At 42.2% G+C, this 8,263-nt stretch overlaps 1 protein-coding gene across 1 annotated transcript in view; it reads left to right on the top strand.

Moving 5' to 3' along the window:
* Positions 1–1,583: 1,583 nt before the first annotated feature.
* The window catches only part of LPGAT1 (lysophosphatidylglycerol acyltransferase 1), a 552,601-nt gene continuing 545,921 nt past the window's right edge, over positions 1,584–8,263 (top strand). The window contains exon 1 of the mRNA XM_086927846.1: positions 1,584–2,143. The gene's annotated coding sequence lies outside the window, so the exon portion shown is untranslated. The remainder of the gene's footprint in view (positions 2,144–8,263) is intronic.

The following is an 8,263-nucleotide window of genomic DNA, read 5'->3' as shown; positions in this document are numbered from 1 at the left end:
TTCTCTTGTGTAGATTTCAAAGGAAAGGATTACCTTAATTCTGATGGATCAGAGATCCAAATTCTCTGTGCATCCCAGAGAAGCTTGCTAAAGTGTCTTTTCATTTGGGAAAGAATGGATTTTAAAAAGAGGAATATTTGTCCTCAGGAAAGAGCAAGGTCCAGTTGAAATTAATAGTTTCTGCACCCCATATTTAGGCTTTCTAGAAAGAAGAGTTTTATGTACAATGCAAGACAACTTGAGCACACATCTCATGTGTATATTTAGAATGTATTTATTAGCAGTTTTATATAGCGCACATTAGACCTAAAGAATTGATACCGGGGCACTTTGCATAAGTTCAGGGTTGGTTGTCCAGTATTATTACATCACGTAAACAGAAAAATATTCCAGAACGATAACAGCAAAGGCAATTTTCTTAGTATTTTGGAAGTTCCAATTACATTCTAATATCCAATGTTCGATAATTGCTTTGGCTAAAGATGGGGAAAGTCTTCAGTCTGTCAGGAAGCACTGGAATGTTAAAACTTAGGCTCCATCCTCATTTTTAGGTCTAGCCTGGGCAGAGCGCTGCTCTGCGAGGCATGCTGTATTCTAGTATGGACTTGATGTCCCTGCCCACTCTGCCTTTAATTTTCATTGGCTTACCATTGTCCTTCGTAAATGCTGGCTTCTTATTCGTTAATAGGCTTGTTAGTCCCTCCTCAGAACTGCCTTGTCTTCATTTGTAACCTCTCATGAGCACTGGCCCTTTTACTTCTGTTGCTACACAGTAAGTCTTATTTAGTCGGTAAGCACTATTTTTTTTAACTTTCATGTATGACTAATGTCAATAGAGTTATTTAATTTTATACATTGTTATTCTGTTATACTGGTGAATGTACTGCTTTTATGATTGCACTATTTTACAATCGAATAAAGCTTTTTTTGATTTGATTTGAACTACATTGGTCAAAACCCTATGAGACCACCCAGTTTTTTTTCATCCCCCTTAAAGCCCTCGATAGGCTGCATCCTGGCACGCACGGATTTAATTTTATAAACAGATAACCGTCCATTCCAGGGGTTTCGCAGCATGTTCAAGATAGATTAGCGGTTCACTTTGCTTAAAAAGAGTGCAATATCAGATATTTATTTGCTTCTATGAAATTCATTGCTCGGTTTTACGTGTGATAAATGTCACTCTAAGGTAGTTGAATGTCACTCATAAGTGTACTAAAATAACGGAAATGTCACACATAAGCAATCTGAAAACCCTGGCAGCTATGGAGATTTACCTAACAAAATCATTGAATGGTATTACATACGGGTCCTTCATTGGAGCCTCACAAAGAATCTCAATCGAGAAAGTAACCCAAAACAAGGCGCCAAGGCCGAATAAAGCGTCGTTGCAAGAGAATGGTGAGGCTAAGGATGCGAGGGGGCTGGTTCGAACCGGGGGCGTCCTATGGCTGCTTCCCAAAAGCAAACCTCCAGAGTAAGCAGCCGCTTCCGAGGAACAGAGGACGAGCAGCTGCGTGGAAGAGAGCCAAATGAGCTTCTGCGCCTCAGGGGCAGAACCGTGGAAATGAGCTACCCCGCGAGAGCGTAGCCTGGAGATGAGCAGCACAGGAGCAAGGTCTAGGGACTAGCGCGGGGCCAAACCGCCACTCCCGTGCAGCGGGGCCGTGACGGAATAAACTCGTGACACAGGCCCCGGCCGCGCGCTGCACGGCGCCTCGCGGCACTCTGACCCTGCTTCCGCTCCCCCTCCCCTCACGCCGCTCCTCTGATGATGCTGCCGCCGGTGGGCGCGTGGGGGTGATGCTGCCAGCTCCTGGTTCGCTGGCAGCTTCGGCACTGCGACCAATCAAAGCCCGCATTATAGTGCGAATTGGAGGACAAGGGGGAGAGTCCAGCAAAGCAGTCAGCGCCGCCGACCCTCCTCCTCCTCCCGCCCCGGCCAGGCTCAGCCATCGGGACTCCATGGGAGGGGGAGAAGCCGCGCCTCCCCCCGGGCTCCTCCAGCAGCATTGGCGGCGGCTCGGGGTGCGTGCTTGAGTTGCTGCCAGCCGAGAGCGGAGGAGGGAAGCCCGACTCGCCCAGCATGAGCCACGAGCCCTGTGGGAGGCACTAGGACCCAGGGCCGCATGAAGGACAACAGGTAACCATTATTTTTCAGGACATTCCCAATCGCTGTCACCCATCCAGGTTCTGCATACTCCTCCCTGCAGCAGTTTTACAACCTTTCTCCCAGCATGGAGTTACCACTACATTATCTGACAGCATCCGTGTTTCCCGCGGCCAGCATCACTGTGCCACCCTTGCTGACATTAGCATGCCTCCTACCAACACGCCCATGTACTTGAATCATGATAGTGTCATATTACCATCGGTGTCATTTCTGGTGCACCCTTGCAAGCAGCAGTGTATTTACTACGCCAGCATCATTGTACACCATGCTGGTATCCGCATACTATTACCTGAGATTAACATACCGCCGTTATCATCTATCATCGGTACAGTGTTTTACCAACAATGAAGTCTCATTCACAGCATCTTTCACTGAACAAGCATCATCGTATCTCGTATCCCCCCCCCCCCCCCCCAATCATCATAGTAGGGTAGTAGCCCTTTTTACCGGCACCTGTGTCTCCCCTGCTATCAGCGTGCCTCTCACGTCTGGCAGGATAAGGTCACCCTGTTCGGTGCACACGTCAGAACCCCCTGCCCCCTCCTCCTTGGACAGTTCACTTCCCCCTCCGGGCTAGTTCACTTCCCCCTCTACAACTGTTCCCGACTGCTGTCTCCAGGCACACCTTATTTTCCAGAGGATAGGCCATACATACACAACAATCCTTATTATTCACTGGCCATTTGCATATACTGAACTGCTTGTACTTGAACGTATTTTTATGTCTATGTGAGGCCATTCGACCCTGTTTATTGTATATGCTGTATTACAACCCAAAAGTGGATTGTTCGCTATCAGAACCGTCTAAGATTACCAACTTCTTGACTCATCCAATCCGCGCCGGTGTACCTCCTCTCCTCCCTTCTGTGTGTTTAGTGTCTGTGGGCCAATCACTGGGATCTGACAGCCAAAGTTTATTCTGGACGGAGAGCTCCAATTGCACACCGCGTGCGTTGGATCTATGTGCACGTCTTTATTGGTTTCGTTTTGCACTTGCATACAGCTTCTCCTTTATATTCTCTTTTGGGTCTAGAGACTTTATCAAGCGCACACCGTGAATGAAAAGATCACCGAGCCCCTTTATTCGAAATATTTACTTTTGGGTCCAAAAAGGGTGGTGGTGTGTCATTTGCTGTATTTTTTTCCCTTTGTTTACATTAAACAAGCCCTTTTAACTTGTGTGATATGATACTGCAGCATGCCCACAGAAAGCATCTTGTCGTTAATCCCAGTAAAGAAGAGAGAAAATGAAAGTGGCCGGTGTGTGTAGTGTAGAAAAAAAGTATAATCGCACGCAACAGAACTGGAACAACTAACTCAACAGGTTTATTTGTGTGGTCGAGAGTTGTCCAATAATAACGCCCACGAAGAGCAGACAGGAGCCTCTCGAACGCTGCTGTCCAGGCCTATCATCAAGTTGGGATGTCAGATGGACAACAGCAGCAACCAGGGCAACAGAATCCACATCCAAAAGTAAACATGTAAGAAGACACGTGCACATAAGGAACACCTGCATATGAATAATACAAATCCCCAATATATCTCCCTTTCTTAACAAAACAAGGGAGTGAGAATACATACACCATAAGATGAGAAATGTTCAAACCAAGCTGTAAAAACATAAGCAATAAAGTAAAAAAAAAAGGAGAATACACAGTATCACCTAATACAAATAATAATTGTATTTTACAGGCAACACAGTTATCCTTCTAATACCATTGCCAGTGGAATCAGAAGTAGAAGAATTAGAAACATTAGTGTTAAGATCACTGATTCTTCAGCCTCATGACTCGCTTCCTGGTAACTTGACTCTGAGTGAGTTTGAGATGAATTCATATAATTTACAGTGACACATTCAGGAATTTGAATATCAGGCAGATACATTGAATGTGTGGTAACACTGCCAGAAGTAAATTTTACCTCTACACCTACATCCCATGTAATACAACTACTTCTCTCACTATCGTAAACAAGCGTCTTTTTCTCTGTTAACTCCTTCTGAATGGTTTGGTACTCACAACCACTTCTTTTATTCAACATCCATAATTTTTAAGCAAAACAGCAGAACGTGTGACTCTTACAATTTGAGTAGGATATGAGAAATGTGACTTTCCATTAACCGTTTTTTTTTTTTTTTTTACCAACCCCTATTCTCCCGTATCAAATTGTTTTGAGGAACTCTGGGCAAATTCACGCTCAGCCTTTTTATATTTATGTGTAAAATTCTCATTGACGCATTCATCCACGCTAGAATGAGATTTCAAACCCTTCTCAGCCAAATGTTGACCAGAGAAAGCAGCACAACTGTGAGCAAGATTAGTTCTTGCATCTCCTCCTCTCAGTAAAAAGAAAAGTGAGAAACCCGTGGTAGAATGGAGTGTGTTCAGATAGCTCCAAACCTTCTTACGCAGATACCTGCGTTCAGGTAGATTGGAAGTGAATACGGGTTGAATACCTTTTTTGAAGAATTTATTGTATCTCTCTACTAATCTTTTGGGTCACGAAATTAGTGCCAATGTCATAAACATGTATTTTTCGGATTCCCTCATGAATACTTTTTCTCTTAAGAATTCAATAACTGCCTCAGTAGAACAAATTCATAAGATATCCATTTAGAGTAAAAATCTGTTGGTACAATCAAAAATGTCATGTTCCGTGGAAACATATGAATCAGTCCTGTAAAATACTATGGCCATTTTGATCCAAGGTTGCTCAGGTAGAAGATTGGTACTGGCCTTATGTATGTTGAGTTTCCAGTGCTTGTCCGATACCAAGCATTACGGAGACTTATTTACAAACTGCTCAACACAAGCATCCATGCCTGGCCACCAATAGTAACTTTTTAATTACAGCTACTCCAGGGTGCCCTTCATGCGCCACACAATTTACCTTGTCTTTCAAACTTTCAGTTCAGTCACAACTTTTACCTAGTTACCAGACCATTTTCTACAGACGGTTTTGCAGAAACTTGTTCCTAGGGTACCATACTTTCTGCAGACTTCTTTCTCACCGGTGGCCAGCCTTCTAAAATGTGCATTTTTACCCCCGAAAGGTCCATGTCCTTGCCATCGAGGAACATCCATTTTATTCTCAGAGATACATCCCATAGTGTGTTGCGAAGCATCCATGACCGACACCGCACACTCCGTGTCTTGATTTAACTCACAATCACCTACATTCTTAATAGGCAAACAAGATTGTCAATCCGCTCTGTAAATGTTCCCACCCTAAATATACCTCACGTTAAAATGATACACTTGTAATTTAGATAGCAGCCTAAGTAGTGTGGCTTAATCTGTTCCATTTCCATTCTTTAAATAAATCAAAGGTTTGTTTTTGGTGACCAATTCAAAACTATTTCCCCAAAGGTAAATTTTGAATTTTTCTACCGCTAACATCAGTTCAGTTGTTCTGTGGTGAGTTTCAGATTTGTTCTGGGTACGTGGTTTGAAAGCTATAGTTTGCTCTTTACCACAATGTGATTGAGTAAGTACTGCACCCAGGCCAACAGAACTGGCATCCACTATAACAGCACACTTGTCAATACTGCAGAAAGGCTGTAACGCTGTTGCAGTGACAATCATATTCTTAATTACTTGAATAGCTTTATCCTGATCCTCTGTCCAAATGAACTTCTTTTTAGGTCGAGCTTTGGCAGCGCATGCTCTTCTTTGCGAGGCATGCTGTATTCAGGTGTGGACTTGAAGATCCGCCCATGTTTTCAATTGGCTCCTGTTACTGTCCTTTCTAAATCATTGCTTTTCATTCATGAATTGGCTTAGTAGTCTCTCCTTAGTACTGCCTTGTCTGCATTTTTAACCTCCCACGAGGATTGGACTTTTTACTTGTCTTGGTACACAGTCTACTTTATCTATGCTATGAGCATTATTTTCTGCAATGATTTGGCCCTATGCAACCCACTACATGCTTTCCTACAAGCAGCACGCTGCCCACTTTTATTTTAATTGCTAACTCCAGTCTGCTTTAACTATAGCAGCCGCGCTTATTTATTTAATTTGGCTGCGCAGTCCGCTTTAACTGTGTCTAAAGAAAGGGGCGTGGTCACTATGAAAGTGGTCTCGCATTGTGAGAGTTTGAACTATTGGCATTAGAAAGGGCAATGCCTTTTATATATGTGTTGGTTTTGAAAACACATAAATAAAAAACCTTGTCATTTACAATGCCAATAGCTTAAACTTTCGCAAACGCAAGACCTATTGCATTGAAAATGCTTGTTCTGAATAAGACATCTCAAAGGTTCAACATAGAGAGCATAGCCCTGGGCAAAGCGTGCATATTACTCACAGAGTCCTAGAAACAATCTCCGTGAGTCTGTCAAGAGGCAGGGGTGCCTTCCTGATGGCGTCAAGGAGATCTTTTTTTGTTTTTATCCCATCAACATTAATGGTGTAACCTAAACAGTCTAGTTCCTTTACAAGAAAGTTAAACTTTTCTTTGGATACTGTCATACCCCTCTTATTCAAAATACCAAGAACAGTCTCCAGTGGGGCATGGTGTTCAACGTTGTCCTTTCCATAAATCAGAATTTCGCCTTGAAATGCCTGTACACCCTTGATGCCTTTAAAAACAACAGAGTCCATCAATTTCTGGAAAACACTAGCAGCTGATGCTAGGCCAAAAGGTGATCTCAGAAATGTAAAGGCGCCAAAGGGTGTTACAAACATAGTCACATATTGAGAACATGGTTACAAAGAAACTTGATGGTTCTCCGATTTTAATTCGATGACGGAAATATATATGGGGCTCTACCTATTGCCATTAACATCTCTTGAATTTTCGTCGGGTGGCAATCCACCAGAATGTTCTTGTTCAGCCAGTGTAAATCCGCACATAATCGCAATTTGCCTTTTTTTTAAGACCATTAGCTGCTACATCATGCAATTTGTGTACCTTAACTGCTGCCCACTTGCACCAAAGATAAAGGCCTACAAAGTCTGAATGTCCTTGGCAACTAACTGCTTGCCAAATTGTTTGGCACCATGACTGCACGTTTTTCAGTATTTGACTCGGACCAAGTTGTTTTTATCGAGGAAGATTGTTTTCGGAGGAAATCCTCCGGCTTGAATAGGCACAAATCAAAGGCATGTAGTGTTTTACGCCTAGGAAATAATGTTTGGGTAAAGGAATACACATTTTCATGTTTATTTTGTCCTTGGGACAAGTAGGCACAATCCCCTGTAGCACAAAAACTTTGGCTGCCAATTTACACTACCACATTATAGATCTGGGAAGGGCATTGTCAGCAGTTAAGGTAATATTTATATCCATAAGTTAAAGTTGTTCGAACTTGTAAATATGGTTCATTAATGCAAAGCCTTTATTTTTAGGGTGAGCTCGCTCGTATGAAATGTTCGAAGCTCGGACTGCACTACTGACAGTGGTCCCAGTATAAAAATGTGTACACACGTTTGCAAAGTTTAACAATATGAGGCTACAAATGATGCTCCCAGAATGCTCTCTGATTGGATGCAAATAATTACAGAAGCTTAAAAGCAAGTTTGATGATTCTTTGCTTTCAAAGTAAAAGGTTCACAAAAAATGCAACAAGGTAAAAAAAATACTACAGTGACATTTTATGTACTATTTCTTTGAAGCATCATTTAGTAATGTGTTGATACATGCTATTATTTTTCAAAATATTTATAATGGAAAATCATTGTAACCAATTTCAACAAGATTATGTGAAACATGAAAATAAAATGGCATTGGCAAAGCCAGTAGGTCCGACATTGGTGGTTAACCGTTTCTTTTTGTCAATGCATGTCTTTTTTTAATATGTATAAGCTAAAAATAATTTTTGTTAAAGTTGCTGGGCCCTCACCATTATAACACACATTGGTAAAAAGTAAAATATTTTTTAGTCTCATAAAACACAAATTGCCACAGTAGGCCCAGGCACTGAACAAAACTACTGTGTTCGCTGATACGCTACTTGTAGAATGCCGTCACTCACAGTAAAGCCAGCCGCCACATAGATAGATAGAATTTTAATAAAAACAAAAGGTCTTGGTTAATGCCGGACTTAATTAGGGACCCAATTCTTATAGAAAGTCACAAAAGTGCACTCAC

Source organism: Lissotriton vulgaris, chromosome 6 (genome assembly GCF_964263255.1).
Source record: "Lissotriton vulgaris chromosome 6, aLisVul1.2, whole genome shotgun sequence".
NCBI lineage: Eukaryota > Metazoa > Chordata > Amphibia > Caudata > Salamandridae > Lissotriton > Lissotriton vulgaris.
Note: the sequence above shows the minus strand (reverse complement) of the source record. Positions and strands in the feature narration are given on the sequence as shown.